Source organism: Balaenoptera acutorostrata, chromosome 5 (genome assembly GCF_949987535.1).
Source record: "Balaenoptera acutorostrata chromosome 5, mBalAcu1.1, whole genome shotgun sequence".
Classification (NCBI taxonomy): domain Eukaryota; kingdom Metazoa; phylum Chordata; class Mammalia; order Artiodactyla; family Balaenopteridae; genus Balaenoptera; species Balaenoptera acutorostrata.
The window spans coordinates 98181099-98203869 of NC_080068.1; positions in this window are offsets into that span (position 1 = coordinate 98181099).

Below are 22771 nucleotides of genomic sequence, written 5' to 3' on the forward strand. Positions count from 1 at the left end.
AGTGGCTGAACCAATTTACATTCCCACCAACAGTGTGCAAGGGTTCCCTTTTCTCCACATCCTCACCAACATTTGTTATTTGTGTTCTTTTTGCTAATAGCCATTCTGACTGGTGTAAGGTGATATCTCACTGTGGTTTTGATTTGCATTTCCCTGACAATTAGCACTGTTGAGCATATTTTCATGTGCCTGTTGGCCATCTGCATATCCTCTTTGGAAAAATGTCTGTTCCATTCTTCTGCCCATTTTTTAATTGGGTTGCTTATCCTTTGATGTTGAGTTGTATGAGCTGTTTGTATATTTTGGATATTAACCTCTTATCAGTCATATTTGCAAATATTTTCTCCCATTCTGTAGGTTGTCTTTTCATTTTGTCAATGGTGTCCTTTGCTGTTCAAAAGCTTTTAAGTTTAATTAGGTCCCATTTGTTTATTTTTGATTTTATTTCCTTTGCTTTAGGAGACAGATCCAAAAATAAAAATATTGATATGATTTACATCAAAGAGTTCTGCCTATGTTTTCCTCTAGGGGTTTTATGGCTTCTGGTCTTACATTTAGATCTTTAATCTATTTTGAGTTTATTTTTGTATATGGTGCTATAGAATGTTCTAATTTCATTCTTTTACATGTAGCTGTCCAGTTTTCCCAGCACCACTTATTGAAAAGACTGTCTTTTCTCCATTGTATATTCTTGCCTCCTTTGTCATAGATTAATTGACCGTAAGTGCATGGGTTTATTTCTGGGTTCTCTATTCTTATCATTGATCTATTATGTCTGGTTTTGCACCTGTACCATACTATTTTGATTACTGTAGCTTTGTAGTATAGTCTGAAGTCAGGGAGCATGATTCCTCCAGCTCTGTTCTTCTTCCTCAAGATTGTTCTGCCTATTGGGTCTCTTCTGTTTCCTTACACATTTTAAAATTATTTGTTTTAGTTCTATGAAAAATACCATTGATATTTTGATAGGGATTGCATTAAATCTGTAGATTGCCTTGGGTAGTATAGTTATTTTAACAATATTAATCTTCCAACCCAAGAACATGGTATATCTTTCCCTCTATGTTATCTTCAATTTCTTTCATCAGTGTCTTATAGTTTTCCAAGCACAGATCTTTTACCTCCTTTGGTAGGTTTATTCCTAGGTATTTTATTCTTTCTGACGTGAAGTAAAAGATTTTCTTTACTATTTCTCATAGTACAAGACTGCTGGTGATAAATTCTTTTATTTTTCATATGTCTGAAAAAGTCTTTTTCCACCCCCCCTCTCTTTTGAAAGATACTTTCACTGGGTAAGAATTCTAGGTTAGTAGGGTTTTTCTTTCAGTACTGAAAGAGGTTGTTCCACTGCCTTCATGCCCGTATTATTACCATTGCAGGGTCTGTTACTATTCTTAGTTGTTCTTCTATACATAACGTCTTTCTCTATAGCTGCTTTAAGATTTTCTCTTTATCACTACTTCTAAGCAATTTGATTATAATTTTGGATGCCAGATTTTGTGAATTTTCCAACAGGATGAACATTCTGTTATGTCATTTTTTTTTCATTCTTGAAGTTTGTTCTGGGACACAGTCAAGTTACCTTTAAATTATTTGATCTCTTCAAACTTTGCTTTCAATCTTATTTAGCAACATTAGAGAAGCCTTTAATCTAGGGCTAATTTTACCACAGTTAATCTTTCCCATCCCTTTTGGTATCTTAATGTCCAGAAGCTGTCCAGTGTCCTGGGTACTGAGATGTTTCCTCATTCAGTCATCAAAGGCTTGTAGGGTGAGACTTGAAGCACAATCACAGCACAGATTAAATTTACACAGAGGCAAGGCATTAATAGCGAAGTCCTTAAAACCAAGCAAGAATTCTACTCCTGAAGTGACCTGTTCCCCAGGATATTGTGATGGGATGCATTCAGAAATCCATCGATTTCTAGAACTTCCCACAACACACTCCTGGTAGCACTATCCATGGTCCACTGGCCTTAGCACTTTAGGAGACTTGGCTCTATGGAGTTCAAGTTTCTAAATCTCCATTCTTCCCTTTACCTTCCCATATCTTGTCCTTTCGTGCCTCTTCTCTGTCTCTTATCAACACTACAATACCAAAAGGTATACATTCCTCCCCCTAGTGGAACTTAATGGCCTCCCAGAGAGAGAGACAAAAGATCCTGCTGCTCTGTGTGGGGCTAAGGAGGGATGGAATCAGGGGAAATGCCTATCTATTGTCCCAGGAACTGGAAGGTGACTGTGCTTTCATTCCCATGTAAGTGAACAGAAGTAAAAGGTAGCTTGTGTATCTGATACATTTTGTATATATCAGATACATATTCCAAAGGGACAGTCTTCTCTGAGTAACCCAGAGAAGTTAACCAACTTGCCCAAGACCATAGAGTTAGTAAGTGGAAAGGCTGGAATTAAGCCCTTTACTCCTGGCTCCTCTCCTGCTCTATGTGAACACTCATTCTTGACTACTCTACATCACAATACATACAAAACGGTTACCAGAAACTTTTGCAGCCCATGGATTCTATTGATCCACCATTTCTTTTGACGCATATAAACCAATGTGGCGAACCTGCATTCTGATATAAATGATTACTCTTGTAAAATAGATTATTTACAAATAAATTATTTATTTACAAGCACCATCTACGGGCCCCAGGAATTAAGCCTAGTATACAATAGGTATGTTATTTCATTTGATTAAAATGCCATCGAGTGGTTGAATTATTTTTACTCCCATTTTACAGACATGGAAACTGAGGCTTAGAGAAGCTTAAATAACACGCCCAACATCACACCGCTAATAGGAAGAAAACCAAGCCGGAAAGACTACGAAGATCCTAATCACTATGTTAAACTGCCTGACACGTGAAAATGTATGTTTAGCTGTCAAGAAATTCTTTCTGCAAAAGGCTTTACACACCTCTCATATAACAAAACTTGCATTGACAGCAGCCAGGACAATACTAGTCTCTCACATTAGGTTTGAACTTTCCTGTTCACAAAGCATTTCCTTATATTGCTTTGTTTCCCCAGAACTTGAGGCCCCACTGGGCTCCTAAGATTTTTCTAAGATCTGACTTGTCCTTTCAGAGACAGAGAGAGACAGAACACTATTGCAACTTGATTCTTAAATCAAACCAAATGAGCATGAACAGTGGGACTCAACATAGGATTCGAGTGGCCCACATACATTTCTTCTAAAAAGAAAACAAAAATAATGGCATTGGGAGTATTTCAGTAAATAACAAATTAAGATTTTCATTCTGATTGGTCCTTATTTTTCTTTAAGATGGTGCAGAATATAATTTAAGTTGCTCACTATCACACATCTTAATTGACAGACCTTTTCCTTATGCTTTGTTACTATGAATTAATGTTTGTATTTAATATCATACTGTCATTATCTTGTTTCCTCTACACTGAAAGGAGTTGTCTGTTATTTGCAGGTGTGGAGGGCCAGCTGGAAACACAATTCCCTTCTCCCCTTCCCTCCTCCCACTGATCATTGGTTATTATGCCTAATTACATGGAAGCATGTATTAGACTTTATTATAATGCATGACAGTGTGCTTTAAGTAAATTAGAAATTTGCATGTCAATTCAGGAAAAAAACCTAAAATGCCATTAAGGACATTTTTTTACATCCAGAGGATTCCTAGTTTTTAGGGAGTTGTTTCTCTTCTCAGGTCTGAGTCTAAAATTTTAAAGCATAATGAAGGGAGAGTGAGGGGGGAGGGGCTCTGCATCCTAGGCTGATTTTCTTCCTCTCTTTCCTCCTCCCTCTCTTAGTAACCAGCTGGGCAGATGGTTTCTTAGTAACCACGCAGGTCAGCCGTTGGCTAACTGGGGCACTTAGTATTTACCTTACAAGGTTTCAGCCCCCTGGAGCCAGCAGGTAGCTAGCTAGTGGTTTCAGTACCTCTACAGCCAAAAGAAATCAGGGCCATGCAAGGTAGACACAGCCAGTGTTCCCTGGAGTGTCGAGAAATAACAAGTCACAATGAGCCCTTCAATTACTCCATCCTGGCCCTACCTGTCACTTTTTGTACAGTACCCATTATCTTCCTTGACCCTGGAGAGAGGTGACCCAGGCTGAAGAATTGCTTGAGGCCTTCAAGACCATGAACAACGGCACTGGAGGGGGTCATCTCCAAGCAGAGAGGGGGAAGGAATCTTGTTTCCTCCCAAATAGCTCAGGCTTGACTGTGTGGATGTTCAGTCATTCCTGATGGAAATGTATGTCCCTCAGCTTGTTAAGATAATTTGTAAAAATATTTGTGCCTTTGGAGAGTACTGAAGGCTATCAGAGGGTGTCGTTTTCCACAATACAGTTCGTCACAGATTTCATTATGCAAAGGCTTTGTTTCAGCTCCACTGTATTGTGTGTGCACTTATAGATTTAGAAATTTAAGGATCAGGCAAGCTTTCTTTGGAGTTTTTAAAAATCTATGCAGTCTTTTTGAAAGTATGATTTAAATTTTTAAATTCTTCACCTTGGAAGATATCAGTTATAATATGTGGATAAAGTTGGGAAAGAAACATAGAAAATAAAATAGTTATTTAAGAACAGTGGGGTTATGGATGGATTTTTTAAATTACATTAATTTAATACCAATAATAAATATATATTTCCTTGAATTTAAAAATATCTCCAAATAACCAGATGCTTTTACAATGAAGACATGTTGCTAAGGAGTAACTTCAAATGGTGTTAGTTTTAAGGTAATTTCTATTGTGTAGACAGAATAGAAACCACTACTAGGTTGAACCATTAGAAATTGCCTGTATCCGAACACTTTGGATCTACAAAAATAGCAGTTCCATATGATTCAATCTAAACTACCTAACTGATCAATAATCTTTTTACTTCAACTACACAGAAAGGGAGTTTTATTCATTTTGTTTGTTTGTACCTTCACCTTATTCCATATAGGATTTGAAAGGGATGATGGCATTCTATGGTTCCCCACTCCCCACCACCCCTTCCTAACATTACAACAGTTAGGAAGAAAATGCAAGTAATATTTTTTTGTTATTGTTGTTTTGTTTTACTTTTTCTATTAGCTCTCTTTAGAATCATTAGTGTCATCAGAATTATTCCCTCTGATAAAAACATATTGGGACACTTTAGAAAGGGCATAGTTGTCCGGTGTCCTAATGGGGACACCTGTGTGACTTGTGTAGCCACCAAGCAGCACAAAGCAATGCCCCGTGAAAGAGTTTACCTAGTGCTGCATAGCAACTGCCCCAGGACAAAGAATCACAATCAACTGAAACCAAGTAGGAAATAAGAGAGAGAGAGAATGCTATTATCCATATTATTATTTCCTAAGAAGACCAGCATTCATATACCCAGGCGTTCCAAAGTACCAGGGACTCTGTCACATCACATATTTAAGGACACAAATTCCAATTCTGCTAGCTCATAGGTTTCTACAGATAGTGATGGGTGAAACACAATAGTAATGGAAACATGAAAAATGTAAGAAGGGCCTATTCTTTGTGATGAAAAGTTGACTTCTAGTTTGGAAGAGGACAGTTAAGTTCCAACTTCAATCTCTCAGCTTTTCAACTTCCATGCAAGTTTCAGTTGCTTTCATTAAGAGCAAGGGATGTGAAAACTGAAAAAATATTAATCAAGTCACTCTGCTAATGTGGTCATATGTGTACATCTTTTATTTCTATAGAAATAGGTTTTTAAATTCTGCATCATATAGTTATATATGTGTGTACATAAACATACACACCTACCTTTGTTGTAAAACTTTGGGAACCAGATAAGGGAATAAGAATTGAAAGAATTCTTAGAGGACCTATAATACAAACCCCCTTATTTTGTGTGAGATACTGAAGCCAAATGTCATATTAGGCTGGAATCAAAATCTAGTACTCCAGTACTCATTCCACTGCACCACACCACATCCTTTACACCCAATAAAATCAACCAAATTTTAAACCAAGTCAAATTCTCCATCTTCAGGAAAAAAAATATGATTCAAATCAAGCTGAAGTAAGTACTATGGCAGAAATTGCAAACTGGCTTCTGATATACATTCTCCCTATGTTCCTTAGATATAAGAAAATAAGTTTTTAGCTGGGTACATTGTCACAAAAACTGTATTGCCCAGTATCCCTTTCAGCTGGCTCCCCGTTATGTGACTAATTTCTGGCCAGTGAAATATAAACAGGAATGTTAATATATTGGCTGAAACTTTGATGTCCATTTTGGACCTGGAGGCAATGGATGCTATGGATGGCAGAGCAACAAGATAGAAGGAGCCTGGATCCCTAATAATCAGGAAGCCCTAATAACTAGGTAGGGTTGTAGTCCTACCTACATCCAATACTACTTTAATTTAAAAATAAACTTCTTTCTTACTTGAGTCCCTGTTATTTGGTGTTTTTCTGTTGTATACAGTCACATCTAATCCTAACTAACATAAATATACAAAATATATATCTAAAAGACCTTAGAATGTTTTAATTAACGTGACAATAATTGAAAAAAAAAAGACTGATTTAACCCATGAATTTTTTTATCCTAAAGAGATTGAAACATTCATCAAACTTTATATTATGCTCCCATTCTCATTCCTACCCCCTGGGCATATTAAATTTCTAAAGCTGGACAAGGTACCAATATCTAGGACAAGCACTTTGAAGGGAGGCAGAGAGGCAAAATTCATATTTCCTTTTCTGTAGCTTTATTAAAAGCATTACAATTCCAATTATGTAATTCAGCTGTTTATTTGTCCGATGCATGGAGGCAGAAGTGAAATAGAGGTTTCAAATAATTTGAGGTTTAGGTATTGTGTGTGTGTGTGTGTGTGTGTGTGTGTGTGTGTGTGTGTGTGTGTGTGTGTGAGAAACTCGCCACTTGCAGGACCTTTGATGAACCTAGGGGCAGGACAGGAATAAAGACGCAGACGTAGAGAATGGATTTGAGGACACAGGGAGGGGGAAGGGTAAGCTGGGATGAAGTCAGAGAGTGGCATGGACATATATACACTACCAAACGTAAAATAGATAGCTAGTGGGAAGCAGCCGCATAGCACAGGGAGATCAGCTCGGTGCTTTGTGACCACCTAGAGGGGTGGGATAGGGAGGGTAGGAGGGAGATCCAAGAGGGAGGGGATATGGGGATATATGTATATGTATAGCTGATTCACTTTGTTATACAGCAGAAACTAACACACCATTGTAAAGCAATTATACTCCAATAAAGATGTTAAAAAAAAAAAAAACCTGAGAAAAAATGTTTACACAACACTTATCAAAAAGTATCATTCAAGGAAAAACAAACGTTATATACTACTCATCTTTATCTGCTTTGGCTGCTCAGCCCTAATTTTCATGGTTGTCCAATCTATTCCTTCTTATCTTTATGATCAACAGTTCTGCTCTGAATCCTTAGCTCAGAAACAAATGTCTCATACGAGGACAGGAGAAAATAAGCTAATAACAATATAAGTAATAATAATTTTACATTTCCAATGTGCTTTCATACAAAAAGCTCAGAGTGCCTTATAAATTATATATACAGGGATCACTTAACCTCCTACTAAAAGACCACTACTCTTAAAAGGAAATTCTCTGCAGTGTTGGACAGCAGGAAAGAAAATCTGCCACGTCCATGTGCAATTGCTGGAGGAGTTTTAGGGAAGCAAAGTTTAATTCCCTACTCAGTGGCACTAAAAGCTTTGAACAATCCCTTTAAAAAATTATCAAGGGAGCTTTTAATCACCAGAAGTAGTCAACTCTTTGTTTTGGGTCTCATCCAATCAAAGTGGAAACTTCAGCCATAAAATAGCACACCGAATCATCAGGGGTTATGAAGTCAGCTCCACTTCATTAGCAGTAGTCTCTTTGCCAATGACTATGTCAAGCAAGGAAAATGGAAAAGATCAGAAGGCAGGCAAAAATTGTTACTCTTGAAGCTGATAAGAATTAGGCTGTGAAAGACATACACCTGGTTGTATTTTGCATACTTTTGCTCCCTGCTTCCAGTTCTTCAGAACCAAGATCTAAGAACTTGCCCTCAATTCCCATCACCTACCACAGAGGACAACAGCAGGGAATGTTCTTCATACCTCTTTGCCACCTGCGAACTTGTATCAACCTTGGTGACCATGACCCAGCTACTGCTGTCTCCTCTGTGAAGCCTACTGATTGTAGCTACAGCAGGGATGGTTATTCCCTTCTCTTAGTTGCCTCAGCTCATTTTTCATACTGCTAATACAGCATGTGTGAATCCTATAAGAAATGTTTTTGAATCTTTCTCCTCTACTAAAGGATTTGTTCTTTATGTGTAGTGATGGTATCTTGTCCTATGTCAACCCCTAGCAAAAGGCCTGGGACAAAGTAGATGTTAAGTGTTTCATTAAAGACCAAATTAGCTAGTCCACTATCAATTCTAACCTAGACAATTACAACAACCTTCCTGTTACCATGCTTGTCTTCCACTTATCTATTCTGAATGCAGTAGCCAGAAAGAGCTTCTAAAAGTGAAGATCATTCCACCAACACTTCCCCACTGCACCTCCCTCTCCCCATCATGCTTGCTTAAAACCTCTTGTTGGCTTTCCATTGCTCTGAGAACAAAGACCAAACTCCTTACCATGCCACAGCCTGCAGACATGGATTTTTTTCCAAAACCTTAATTTCTGCCTCTATTTCTCTCCCCTACTCACTATACTTCAGTCATACTGCCTTCCATTCCTCATCAAACACACCATATTCTCCTCCCCTAAACCTTAATATATGTTAATCCCTCCAGTTGGAATGTTTCTCTCCACACACAGTTCTCATTCTTCAGATCTCAGGTTCAACATCACCTCTTCAGAGAAGCCTCTTGCGTCCACTACATTAGGTAAAATTTGTTATCACCTAGCATTCTTTATCTTGGACTCCTAATATCCTCTCCACATAGAATATAAGTTCCAATAAGGCAGGGATGATGGCAGTTTTATTTTCCATTATATCCTTAGCAAGTAATACAGTGCATGGAACTTTTAAGTACACAGCAACTATGTGTTGAATTAACAGATAACACAACTTGGGTTCTAAGACTAAAGACCTATGTCCCACAAAGAGAGTCCCACTAGACTAGAGAGAATCTCCAAGGCAGATAAAATTGGGACAGTCTGACAGCCAGAGAGAAAATGCAACTAAAATGAATATTTATGAAACTTAGGAAATATCAGAAAAGTAAAGCTTCCTTCCAGGTCCATCCATGTTATCACAAATGGTAGGCTTTCTTTCTTTTTATATGTATATGCCATATTTTCTTTATCCATTCATCTGTCAATGGATATTTGGGTTGTTTCCATAAATTGACTATTGTGAATAATGCTGCAATGAACATGGGAGTGCAGGTATCTCTTCAAGATCCTGATTTCAATATTTTGGATATATACTCAGAAACAGGATTGCTAGATTACATGGTAGTTTTACTTTTAATTTTCTGAGGACCCCCCCATACATTTTCCATAATGGCTGCACCATTTTACATTCCTACCAACAGTGTACGAGAGTTCGAATTTCTCCACAAGTCAGTCAGAGAAGGACAAATACTACATGATTCCTCGTATATGAATATCTAAAATAGTCAAACATATACAAGTAGACAATAGAAAGGTAGTTACCAGGGGATGGGAGAGCAGGATATGAAGAGTTGTTGTCAATGGGCATAAAGTTACAGTTATGCAAAATAAATAAATTTCAGAGATCTGCTGTTTAACGTTGTGTCTGCCTATAGTTAACAATAAGGTGTATAATCATGCACTTCAAAATCTGTTAAGAGGGTAGATTTCATGTTAAGTGTTCTTACCACAAAAAAAAAAAAAAATGGACACAAGCAAACTTCTAAAGGTAATGGGTATGATTATTACTTTGATTATGGGGATGGTAACACAAGTGTATACTTATGTTCCAACTCACCAAATTGTATTCATTAATTACATGCAGTTTTTTGTATACCAATTATACCTCAACAAAGGTGGAAAAAATTGAGGCTTCCTAGCATGGATAGTATTTGCCCATGTAAATAAGTAATTATAATTTGTAGTATATATCTCATTACAGGGATTCTCTCGTGTTTACCTGGCTAACTCAACACAGATGTCATGTCCTCTAAGGAGACTCTCCACTGGTGTAAGGTGCATTTTGATGTGCTCTGGTGATACCTGTTGTATCTGTCTAAGATCAATGAAGTGGCAGAAGATGTGGGCAGAAAGAAGTGTTAGGTATAGATTGCGCAAGTCTCTATATTTCATACTAAAACATTTGGAATTTACCTAGTGAACAACGAGGAAATAACTGAAAGCATGATCAGAAAAATGTAGTTTAGAAAAAATTGTTCTGATTAATCTGCGAGTAGAGTTATTCAAGGAAAGGAAGACTGAAAAGTAAGAGGTGGTTAACAGGCTACCACAGTGGCCAGACAAACATGATGAGGATCTGAACTAGGCCAATGGCAAAAGGAATAAAAAGATGAGTATGAATTCAGGAATTATATAGAAGTTGGATTCTACAGATCAGTTAAGTAAAGAAGTTGGGTTTTCAGAAAAGATAGTAAATTTTGCTTGGCGAAAATAAAGTTCGAGGTGCTGGGGTATATCCAGGTGAAAATGTTCAGTGTATAATTGTAGATTCAGACCCGGAACTCACAAGAGAGAGGTAGGCTGGAGATGTAGGTCAGGAAGCCATTGGTGGTTATAGGTTCGCCCACAGATGACCTAGTTGATGGCCCTACATACAATGAAAATACCTGGGATAATGATGCAGGAATTGATCAGAACATTCTCCAGAGCAGAGCAACCTAAAATAAAATGACATCCTAACAATTAAAAAAAATATTATACTATCTGCTCAATAATACTAGATACTGAACAATTTCAAAGGAATTACCAAAACAGGAGACATTAAATCCAGTTTGTTGTCCACAATTTCTAACAGTTGGTCATCACATTAAGGTCCCCAAAAGAAGGCTCTCTGACTTTAAAGATACAAATATAAAATGCTGGAGTTCGTTGAAATATATTATGCATTAGTATGTTAATGCATTCTAGATATGTGTTTGGCACATACTGCACTATAATGAAGATGGGTTATCTTGTATATTATGTTCCTTTTGCTTAAACGGATCCCTTTACAAGTTTCACAAAGCATGCTAATAAATTCTTTGCATTCACGTAAGTCCATTAATGAAGTTGAGCTGTTTATATCACATGGCAGTACTGTGACTGAGTTCAACTACCTCACTGAAAGAAAATAGCATTGAAGAGGAAATTAAGAGCTCACTAGTGCGAAATTATAAGAACTATGAACCAGGCACTATTAATTCACTCATTTGTTCCTTAAACACTCAAAGGAGATATTAACATTATTCCAGTTTATATCCTCCCTCCCAAAACTAAAGCACAGAGAAGCTTGTAACTGTCAAGGTCACAGAGCTTATAACTGGTAAACTTGAGCTTGAAACACAGGCTCTCTGGCTCTAGAACCTGTTCTTTAAATCACTCAGACTCCAAACCTTCCCCCTCTAAAATTTCTCAAGGTCTTCTTTCTGGGGAGACTGAAAAATTCAATCACTCCTTCCATCAACATAAAATAAGAGCTAAACTATTAAATGTTGACTTGATGCATTAATAAATAATGCATGAACATTCAATTGTATCATCTGTCACCACCAAATTTCACTGCAATGACATTCTGCTCCTCCCTACTCAACCAGCCCATCAGCCTCATTCGGACTTCTTTTTGTAGCCCATTCTGTTCTAAACACAGTGGTTCACCATGTCAGCACTGCCCTCTAGTACTGTAGAGTGTCACCCCTCAAACTTCCATTGGAATAATAAATCCAGAGTTCACAGACCCTTTTCCCTGCAGGAGAACCTCTCACAGGGCAGCTTCATGAGTGGATGACTTATACAGTTGCACCAGGCACCATATTCAGAAGGGCTCCCTGCTTGGTTTAATGCTCTGCTGTCACTGTCTTGAAATTCTTAATAATTTTTGAACAAGGTGCTTGCATTTTCATTTTGCACTGTGCCCCACAAATTATACTGCCAGTGCTGAGCTCACATAAACTCATTCTAATTTCAAAGCAACCTTCTATTGACTGATTTGTGCAATGAGTTATTTAATTACATTTGGAGGGAAATATTATAAAGAAAAAGAAGAGTGCCATGGGAATGTGTAGTCTGAGGAGTTAGGGAAGCCTCCTTAAGAGGGTCAGATTTCTTCTGGGTTCTGAAGGATGAGTGGATACTAAGGAGGCCAAGAGCTGGGAGAAGCACATTCCGGGCAGAGCCTTGAAGCATGAAGCACATGGTGGGTTAGTGGGACTAAACATAGGGCATTTAGCACAGTGGACTCAGGAACAGGTGAGGCTACTGAGGAAAGCAGACAAGATCATGAAGGGACTGTGCATCATGTTAAGAATTTTGATCTTCATCCCAAAGAGCAATGGGAGCTCATTGTAGCATTTAAATCAAGAGAGTGACAGGATCCAATTTTTACTTAACAAGGTCACACCAAGACCTCACATCTTTACACTTCAAGTTACTCCTCATCATGCATTGACATTTACCAGATCTGCAGTTTCTTTTTTCACAATTCTCCAGCTCCAAATGGCACCTTTTTACATTTAGCAGATGACTTCATCTACTATTTCTAAGAAAGTTGAAGCTTCCCCACTTCAATATATCTTCATCGCCTCTGCCCTTATACACATGATCCTCGTAACTTTAAGATGGTTTCGGGTTTACTCATGCTTACCTCCTCCCCTCTTGTCCTCGAAGAAGATGTATCCTTCATCTCTTCACAGGCTAACCTTTCCAACTATATTCTTTTTTTTAATTGAAGTATAGTTGATTTACAATATTATATTAGTTTCAGGTGTACTGCATAGTAATTCAGTATTTTTACAGATTACTCTATTAAAAGTTTTACACTTTTTATACTCTATTATACTCTATTAAAAGTTATTACAAGATAATGTTTATAATTCCCTGTGCTGTATCCTTGTTGCTTATCTATTTTATACATAATAGCTTGTATCTCTTAATCCCATACTCCTAACTTGCTCCTCCCCACTTCCCTCTCCCAACTGGTAACCGCTAGTTTGTTTTCTATATCTGCGAGTCTGTTTGTTTTGCTACATACTTTCATTTTTCAGATTCCACATATAAGTGAATCATACAGTATTTGTCTTTCTCTGTCTTACTTATTTCACTAAGCATAATATTTTCTAGGTCCATACATGATGCTGCAAATAGCAGATTTTAATTTTCTTATTACTGAGTAATATCCCATTGTGTATATATACTACATCTTTATCTACTCATCTGCTCATGAACTGTTAGGTTGTTTCCATATCTCGGCTATTGTACACAGTGCTGCTATGAACATTGGGAGGCATGTATCTTTCCAAATCAGTTGTTTTCTTTTTTTCCAGGTATATTACCAGGAGTGGAATTACTGGGTCATATGGCAGTTCTATTTTTAGTTTTGTGAGGAACTTCCATATGTTTTCCTCAGTGGTTGCACCAATGTCCATTCCCACCAACAATGCACACAGGTTCCCTTTTCTCCACACCCTCAGCAACATATTTTATTTGTAGACATTTTGATTATAGCCATTATGACAGGTACGAGGTTTAATTTGCATTTCTCTAATAATTAGTGTTGAGCACATTTTCATGTGCCTGTTAGCCATCTGTATGTCTTTGGAAAAATGTCTATTCAGGTCTTTTGCACATGTTTTGACTGGGTTGTCTTTGATATCAAGTTGTATGAACTGTTTATATTTTTATATTAACCCATTTTCATTAATGTCGTATCATTTGCAAATATTTTCTCCCATTCATATGCTGTCTTTTCATTTTGTCAATGGTTTCGTTTGCTGTGCAAAGTCTATTAAGTCTAATTAAGTCCTATTTGTTCACTTAGGCTTTTATTTCTTTTGCTTTAGGAGACAGATACAAAAAATATTGCTCTGATTTATGTTAAAGAGTGTTCTGCCTATGTTTTCCTCTAAGAGTCTTCTGGTTTCAGGACTTACATTTAGGCTTTCAATCCTTTTTGAGTTTATTTTTGTATATTGTGTTAGAGAATGTTCTAATTTCATTCTTTTACATATAGCTGTCCAGTTTTCACAGCACCACTTATTGAAGAAATGGTCTTTTCTCCACTGTATATTCTTGCCTCCTTTGTCATAGATTAATTGACCATAAGTGTATGGGTTTATTTCTGGGCTATCTATTCTGTTCCATTGATCTGTGTGTCTTTTTCTGTGCCAGCATCATGCTGTTTTTGTTACTGTTAACTTTGTAATACAGTCTGAAGTCTGGGAGGATGATACCTCCAGACTTGTTCTTTTTTCTCAAGATTGCTTTGGTAGTTCAGGGTCTTTTTTGGTTCCATATGAATTTTAGAATTATTTCTAATTCTAGTTCTTTGAAGAAAGTCATGGATATTTTGATAGGGATTGCATTAAATCTGTAGATTGCTTTGGGTAGTATGGCAATTTCAACACTATGAATTCTTCCAATCCAAGAGCATGGCATTTCTTTCCATTTATTTGTATCATCTTCAATTTCCTTCATCAATGTTTTAAAGTTTTCAAAGGATACGTCTTTCACCTCCTTGGTTAAGTTTATTCCTAAGTATTTTATTCTTTTTGATGTGATTTTAAAAGGGATTTTTTTTTTTACTTTCTCTTCCTGATAGTTCATTATTACTACATACAAAAGCAATAGATTTCTGTATATTAATCTTGTAACCTGCAGCTTTGCTGAATTCGTTTATTAGTGCTAATAGTTTTGGGGTGGAGAGTTTATGGTTTTCTGTATAAAGTATCATGTCATTTGCAAGTAGTGACAGTTTTCCTTCTTTGCTTCCAGTTTGGATGCCTTTTCTTTGTCTTGTTTGATTGCTGTGGCTAGGACTTCCAACACTATATTAAATAGAGGTGGTGAGAGTGGGCATCCTTGTCTTTCTCCTGAATTTAGAGGAAAGGCTTTCAGCTTTTCACTGTTGAGTGTGATGATAGCTGTTGGTTTGTCATAAACGGCCTTCATCACATTGAGTTATGTTACCTCTATGCCCACTTTGATGATAGTTTTCATCATAAATGGATGCTGAATTTTGTTAAATGCTTTTTCTGAGTCTATTGAGATGATCATGTGGTTTTTATCCTTCTTTTTGTTAATCTGGTATAGCACATTGATTGATTTGTGAATATTGAGCCATCCTTGCCTCCCTGGAATAAATCGAACTTAATCAATGTGTATGATCTTTTTTATATATTGTTGGGTATGGTTTGCTAACATTTTGTTGAGGGTTTTTACATCTATACTCATCAAAGATACTGGCCTATAATTTTCTCTTTTTTAGTGTCTTTGTTTGGTTTTGAATGAATTTGGGAGTGTTCTATCCTCTTCATTATTTTGGAATAGTTTGAGAAGAATAGGTAGTAGCTTTTCTTTATATGCTTGGTAGAATTCCCCTGTGAAGCCATCCAGACCTGGACTTTTGCTTGCTGGGAGTTTTTAAATTACAAATTCAATTTCACTAGTAGTGTTCAGTCTTTTAAAATTTTCTGTTTCTTCTTGATTCAGTCTTGACAGGTTGTATGTTTCTAGAAATTTGTCTATTTCTTCTAGGATGTCCAATTTTTTGGCTTATAGCTGTTTGTAGTATTTTCTTATGATTTTTTTTTTGTATGTCCATGATATTGGTTGTTATTTCTCCTCCTTCATTTCTCATTTTCTTTATTTGGATCCACTCTCTTTTGTTCTTGGCGAGCCTGGTTAAAGGTTTATCAATTTTATTTATCTTTTTAGAAAACCAGCTCTTAGTTTCATTGATCATTTCTACTTTTTATCTCTATTTTATTTCTTTCTTCTCTTATCTTTATTTTCTTATTTCTGCTGACTTGAGCTTTATTTGTTCTTCTATTTCCAATTCTTTTAGGAGGTCAGTTAGGTTGTTTATTTGAGATTTCTCTTATTTCCGGAGGAAGGTTGTATCACTATGAACTTCTCTCTTAGAACTGCTTTTGCTGCATCCCATAGATTCTGGAAAGTTGTGTTTCCATTTTCATTTGTCTCAATGTATTTTATGATTTCCCCTTTAATTTCCTCATTGACCCATTGGTTTTTTAGTAGCATGTTGTTTAGTCTCCACGTGTTGGTTCCTCTCCCATTTCTTTTCTGTAATTGATTTCTAGTTTCATACTATTGTGGTCAGAAAAAATACTTGATATTTCTATCTTCTTAAACTTGTTGAGGCTTATTTTGTGGCCAAGCATGTGATCTATCCTGGAGAACATTCCATGTGCCCTTGAAAAGAATGTGTATTCTGCTGTTTTTGGATGTAATGTCCTGTAGATATTTATTAAGTCCTACTGTATGTTTTGTCATTTAAGACCACTGTTGCTTTGTTGATTTTCTGTCTGGATTATCTGTCCATTGATGTCAGTCTACTGTTGTTGTATTATTGTCAGTTTCTCCCTTTATATCCATTAGTATTTGCTTTATATATTTAGGTGCTCCTATATTGGGTGCATACATGTTAAAAATGTTTAATATCTACTTCTTGTATTTATCTTTTTATCATTATATAATGCTCATCTTTGTCTTTTGTTACAGCTTTTTTTAAAGTCTGTTTTGTCTGATATGAGTACTGCTACTCCCATTTTCTTGTCGTTTCCATATACATCAAATATCTTTTTCTATCACCTCACTTTCAGTCTGTGTGTGTCTTTAGCTCTGAAGTGAGTGTCTTGTAGGCAGCTTATAGAAGGCTCTTGTTTTTTTTTCCAATCAGCAGTTAATCTATTGACATTTAAAGTAATGATTGATAGCTGTGTGCTTGTTGCCATTTTATTACTTGTTTTCTGGTTGTTTTTGTAGTTCTTCTCTGTTCACTTCTTCTACTTTTTGTTTCTTCACCTGTGGTTTGATGATTTCCTTTAGTAGTATGCTTGTGTTCCTTTCTTTTTAGTTTTTGTGTATCTATTGTAGGTTTTTGATTTGTGGTTACTATGGGGTTCATATATGTTGGCCTATAACTATAACTACTTGTTTTAAACTGGTAGTCATTTAAGTTCAAACATATTCTAAAAGATCTACATTTTTATCCTCTTCCCCATCCCCCCATCTTGGGGTTTTGATGTCACATTTTAAATCTTCATGCTTACCCCTTAACTGTTTATTGTAATTATTGTTGCCTTTACAATTTTTTGTCTTTTAATCTTTGTACTGGCTTATTTAAGTGGTTGATCTTCATTCCTTACTATTTATTTGCCTTTCCTAGTGGGATTTTCCCTTTCCTACAGATTCTTACTTCTTTTCCACTTAGAGAAGAGTCTTTAACATTTCTTTTAGGGTAGGTTTAATATTGATGAACTCTTTTAGCACTTGCTTATCTGAGAAGTCCTTTATGTCTCCTTCTATTCTAAATGATAATCTTGCTGAGTAGAGTATCTTAGGTTGTAAGTTTTTCCCTTTCAGCTTTTTGAATATACCATGCCACTCTCTTCTGACCTGCAAAGTTTCTGCAGAGAAATCAGCTAATAGCCTTATGGGGATTCCCTTGTATATGCCTATTTTTCTCTTTCCACCTTTAGAATTCTCTCTTTAACTTTTGCCATTTTAATTAAGATATGTCTTGGTGTGGGTTTATTTGAGTTCATCTTCTTTGGGACTCTCTGTGCTTCCTGTATCTGGATATCTGTTTCCTTCTTCAGGTTTGGGAATTTTTCAGCCATAATTTCCTCAAATACATTTTCAATCCCCTTCTCTCTCCCTTCTCCTTCTGGGACCCCTATAATATGAATGTTAGTACATTTAATGTTATTCTAGGGATCTCTTAAACTGTTTTCATTTTTTAATTTGTTTTTCTTTTTGCTGTTCTGATTGAGTGATTTACATTATTCTGTCTTCCAGATCAATTAGGCATTCTTCTGTATCACTTAGTCTGCTCTTCATTCTTTCTAGTCTGTTTTTTACTTCAGTTACTGAATTCTTCATTTATGATTGGGCCTTTTTTATATTTTCTAGTTCCTTGTTAAAAATTTCACTGTGTTCATCTATTATTTACCCTAATTCAGTTAATATTCTTATTACCAATGCTTTGAATTCTGTACCTTTACAGATGGTTTATTTCTGTTTTATTATTTATTTTTTCAGGGGTTTTCTCTTGCTCTTTAAACTGAGAGCAGTTCCTCTGCCTTTTCATTTTGTTTAACTTCCTCTAACTCTATAAATTTAGGTGAAACAGTTACCTATTGTGGTGTTGAAAGGGTGTTCTTATGTGGGAGTGTCCGTGTACAGACTGTGTGTGCCCAGTGCCTTTGGTGGGAGAGCTGGATTTGACATGGACAAAAGTCATGTCTTTCCTCAGGGTATGCTGGCAGCTATCACCTTCGTATGGAGTGGGGCTGAAGACGGACTGGATAGAGCTGGCATGGGGTATGAGACAGGGCTTCCCCTCTGCTCAGTGGCAATCACTGCCCTATCAAAGGTAGGGTCTGATACCAAGTTGCTGGAGCAAAAGCCATGAGGATCAGGCCTGAGCTGGCTTTGTTCCCTTTAAGTGTGTTTTTTCCACTTTCCCAGCACCAGGACCCTTGCCTCAGAGGTGGGGAGTGCTGAAATAAAGGAGGCACAGGTGGGCTCTTGGCTCCTGTCAGCCACACACAGAGGTTTGAGCTGTCTCTGATGTACTTCCTGTGCAGAAACCTGCAATTGTTTTCCTTGCTCTGCTCAGACGCAGCCTCAGGTGCAAGTCCTCTTTGTCCCTCATAGCCTATCACTGCCCCCAGCCACCTCTGCCCCTCCCCTATTTTGGAGTCACACTGCAGGGCAGTATGGACCCATGTGGATTCTTGGCACATATCAGGGTGTGAACTGTGGTGGAGCAGTCACTGTCAGAGATCTGGGCTGCTTCTGATACACTATTTAAGTGCCAGCAATGGCTGCCACATCCCAACCCAGGCTCCAGGACTTGGTCACCTCTGCATCCCATGACCAAGTCTTCTGCCTAGTTGTGGCCACCCCAGATCCAGTGCTGAGCTGTGACGTGGAGTGAGTGGGGATGGAGCATTTGCTTGGCTCAAGCTGGGGTGCATTTCCTTCTTACACTTACACATTTTTTCCACTGATGAAGTTACATTTAAATTTTTGCTTAATAATTGGAAAGTTAAACTGCTGTTATCATGTCAGAAATATTAGCAAAAACCTAATTAAGTAGAATTATTTAAAAAAAAAAAGAAACCCATGGGGTGTACATCAGAACAAGAACATACAAATAGTGAATAGAGGAGAGAAAATATTTTAATAATGGTTGAAAATCTAGCTAGAAACAAAAGCATAAGTGTCTTATGTCCTCTCAGACAGCCCTCATTTTAGGCAACAATGGTTTTCACAGAATGCTTCAGGGCATTATTACAGGTTCTCATGGTGCCAGGTCTCATCAAAGCAGTGAGTGTGACCAGAGTTGGCCCGTTTGTATATAAAGGTTGCCCTAACAGCCAAATGAGATAGGCACTGAATGGGAGAGTATTGAGATTTCAATGCCCTATTCAACCTTTTGCTTCTTAAAAATTTTGCAGGCCTAAAACTAGGCAATGAAAGGATCTATATTATAAATTTGCCTCATAATCAGGGTAATCTTTAACAGAGTATTATATCTGATTTCAATAACTACATAGCAATTAGATGACTGTTGGTTCCTGGTATACCATTAAGCATTAAGGAAAAAATACAGATGAACAATAATCACACTGTATTTTACATAGAGCTATAACCTGAAGCACAATAATTATTATGTGCTATAATCTCCACAATATAAATAACAGTGTAAAGGTCATTTGAAAGAGAGAAAGAAAAAACCAGGAAAAAAAACAGAAAAAGAAAAAACCTTTATCTGGACCAACTCGGAAGCATATGCCAGGTAAAAACAAGCAAGGACAACTGGGGAGATGGGAAATAATAAAATGACATAATGATTTACACAATGTGATTCCTACCACCAAGTCCATGAACTCTACCTCTTGGGTGTATCCCTGCTGCCTCTACCCTAGCTCAAGCCATCAACATTCCTTGCTTGGACTGGTGCAGTCCTCTTGTATCCTCATAAGTAGTCTCCTTGCTTCTGGCCTCTATCTGCTCCTGCTCACTCTCTACCATGCCACTAGAATTATCTTTCTACACTAAAACTCTGGTCATATCACTTCCAACTTAGAAATCCTCCATGGCTTCCCCCTGTTTATAGAATAAAATCTAGATTCCTTAGTGAGGCAATCAACGTTCCTCACCAGTAAACCCTCACTAACTTCTTCAGCCTCACCACTAGGCAGTTGCAACCCTCATACTTCCAGCCCCTACCCTCCTATATGCTACCTTCCAGCCATGGTAGAAGGTCCGCCAGGTCCTCCCATGACCCTGCTCTTGATAGTTTCTGTTTGGGCAGCAGAGTGTTTAAAAGCATGGATTCTGGAGCCTAAGCACCTGGGTCCAACCTCTTCTATGTCTCTTCTTAACTGTGTGAACTTGGAGAAGTTACTTAACTTCTTTGTGCCCATTCTTCACATCTGCAAAATGGGAATATAATGAAATTGCCCACATTAAGAAATAGCATTTCTTAATGAGCTATTACAGGTGCAATGCTTAGAACAGTGCCCAGTACACAGTGAGCAGTATGTATTAGCTTTTACTGTTATCACTGATTCTTGCCATCTCTTGTCCACTTGGCATACTCTTAGGGATCTCAGTGACTCTTGTCAAAGGGCACTTTTCTACAAACCTCACCTCCTGCACTTTATCACCATTAGGCATAAAAGACACTTCATTTTCTACCGTAGCATCATAGAACTTCGATCATAAAATTGAATGATATTAACTCTCATTTATTAAACACCTACTACAAGCTATGCATATACTACACAAAAAAATAAGGTAAATATAAGGATTACCATTATACAGGTAAGGAGACTGAGAATTAGAGGTGCAAATGAACTTATTCAACCAGCAGATAGAAGAAGTATAATTCAAATCCAGCCCAATATGACTCAAATCTATTAACTTTTTTCCACACAATATTGCTGCCCAAGTCCAACACTCATTACTCTGTATCAGGTAAGTGCTTATTCTCTCTCAAGTCCATGAGTTTGATCTCATTTATCTTTTAATCACCAGTAACATGTCAAAGGCTCAGCACATTATATGTGCTCTATAACTGTGTGTGGCCTTTGAAAACCATACTCTAAGGGAGCACTGTCCAACAAAAATATAATGTGAGCCACACAGGCAATTTTAAACTTTCTAGTAGCTACCTAAAAGAAAAAAAGAAACAGGTGAAATTAGTTTTAACATTGCTTTATTTAACCCACTGAATGTGCAATATTATCATTTTAACATGCAATCAACATAAAAATGTTAGCGAGATGTTCGCCTTCCTTTTTCAGGCTAATCTTTGAAATCCAGTGTATCCTTTACACTTAACACATCTCAATTCAAAATGGCCACATTTCAAGTTCTCACTAGCCATTGTCATTAGTGGCTACTTTAATGGACAGTGCAGGTTGAAGATGTCCCTTGGTACCCATGGGGGATTGGTTCCAGGACCCCCCACAGATACTAGAATCCATGGATGCTCAAGTTCATTGTAAAAAATGGCATAATATTTGCATATAACCTATGCACATCCTCCTGTACACCTTAAATCATCTCTAGATTACTTATAATACCTAACACAATGATAAATGATATATAAATGGCTGTAAATACAATGTAAATGGTATGTGAATAGTTGCCAGTGCACAGGAAATTTAAGTTTTGCTTTGGGGGATTTTCTGGATTTTTTAAAAAATATTTTCAATCCATAGTTGATTGAATCCGTGGACACAAAGTGACTGTAAACTGTAAATATAAAACTAAATGGAATATCATCCACTCTGTAGAGATCGAATCAAACAGTGCAAGGACACAACACACATTCTCAATCTCAACTGAGTCTCTTCATCACTTTCAGACAATGGCTCTACTCTCCACACTAGGTTATTGGGACCTTTTGCAATCCTTTGAGATTCATGGTTATTTTATCTCTTCACTGCCTTGGACAAAGTACACATGAGACTACTGAACAAAACTACCTTTTTAAATCCAAAGTAACCTTACTGGATTTACCTACAGTATTACTGAGTTCCCACTGCCTGCCAGACACTTTGTGGGCAGGGGCGAATTAAGTATACACCTACATGCAAACTATTTGATTTTAACCTCTCATGCGGCACTTTTCAATTTCCATCTTGTGTTTGAATCTATTGCCTGCAGAACATCTCTGCACACGAGATTTTAAGTTAGAATCCCATATGTTTGACTTAACATGTGGCTAAGCACCCAGTGGTATGCCTTGACTCATTATCTGACACTCAACACAGAGTTATCGGATGAAGAGTCTCAAGGAGTATACCATGGATTGAGAGTACAGGTCAAGTGTGGAAGATGTGACTGAGGGTAGAGCTGAGATTTAAGGAGTACATAACGTGTTTTAGGTGACAATGTGATAAGGTCACCTCAAGCAGAGGAAGCACATGCAAAACACCAGAAATATAAAATATCATAGTGGGAAGGAGTAACTGTGCTTTGCATCTAAAGAGCTCTCATTATGTCTTTGCTGGCAGTAGGATTTGGGAGCAATCATTGCATATAATTCCAAAACATTTAGTGAGAATTTATTATGCCACCATCTTGCAAAGTGA